Raw genomic sequence first — 998 nt, 5'->3', positions numbered from 1 at the left:
TCCTCCAACGTAAATTAGACAGAAAAAAGACCTCAGGTGAAAAAAAAGAATGAAAAGGTGAGGGAACACCAGAAAAGGTATGGTTGACATCTTTTAAAAGATAAATCAAGATAATGAATGCATTCATGAAATATCAGCACCAAGTTGTAAAATAGGAGCAATCGGGGAAATTTTGAAATGATTCTTGGAAATTAATACTATAATAGCTAAAATTCAAAATACTTAGGATACCTAGAGGAATAGGTCGCTTGTGGTATCTAAAGAAGCTGCTGCTTATTTACCAGGTGGTCTGGCCAACCTAAGATAATTGCACATTCATCTGTAAAATGGAGAGAAAACAAGGACCTCCCTGAGAAGATGGTTAGAGCCTGAAATTCCGAAGCACCGTGCCTGGGATGGGGTAGCTGCTATGTAAACATTAGCTGCTGCTGCTGTTCTTGGTAACCTTTACATTCTTTCAGGTGGAAAAGCCATAAGTCATAGTACTGTGCTGTTTCAGAAAAAATTCTACTTATAGTACAAGACTTGGAGAATAAAATATGGGTGATGTCTTACATTTTTCATTGCTGAGCTACCCACTGTTCAAGGGGGAAAAGGTTTGTGGGGCTCACAGTTTGCAGAGGTTTCAGTCCGTAATGGCCTGGCTCTCAGGTAGGGTGGCAGGGCAGAGGGGCATACAAGAGGGGAAACAGTTCTTGGCAGACAGAAGATGACAAATGGAGGTTTGGCGGCATTGTTCTGCCCTTGTATCTTATCCAGACTACCAGGATTAGGGCAGTGTCCTAATAGGACTGATCCTGCAATTACTCACCCTTAATCTCAGCAGTGTCCTAGGGACCAATCACATACTGTAGATTCAGCCATCTCTATGATTGCTCATGCATATGTACAGGACAGTTTGGATAACTGCACTGCTGATTTCTGATGGTCTGTAAAAAGGAACAATTAATGCCTCTTTTTTCTTTTTCTTTTTAATTTCTTACAGCTTTTTTTAAAAA

General features: G+C 40.3%; 1 protein-coding gene across 1 annotated transcript in view; it reads left to right on the top strand.

Annotated features, from left to right (window-relative positions):
- Stxbp4 (syntaxin binding protein 4) overlaps positions 1-998 on the top strand; it is a 202920-nt gene that overhangs the window by 27722 nt on the left and 174200 nt on the right. The window lies entirely within an intron of this gene.

This window comes from Octodon degus, unplaced genomic scaffold, assembly GCF_000260255.1.
Source record: "Octodon degus isolate 3935 unplaced genomic scaffold, OctDeg1.0 scaffold00222, whole genome shotgun sequence".
Classification (NCBI taxonomy): domain Eukaryota; kingdom Metazoa; phylum Chordata; class Mammalia; order Rodentia; family Octodontidae; genus Octodon; species Octodon degus.
The sequence above is the reverse complement of the archived record's forward strand: the minus strand, read 5'-3'. Positions and strand labels throughout refer to the sequence as shown.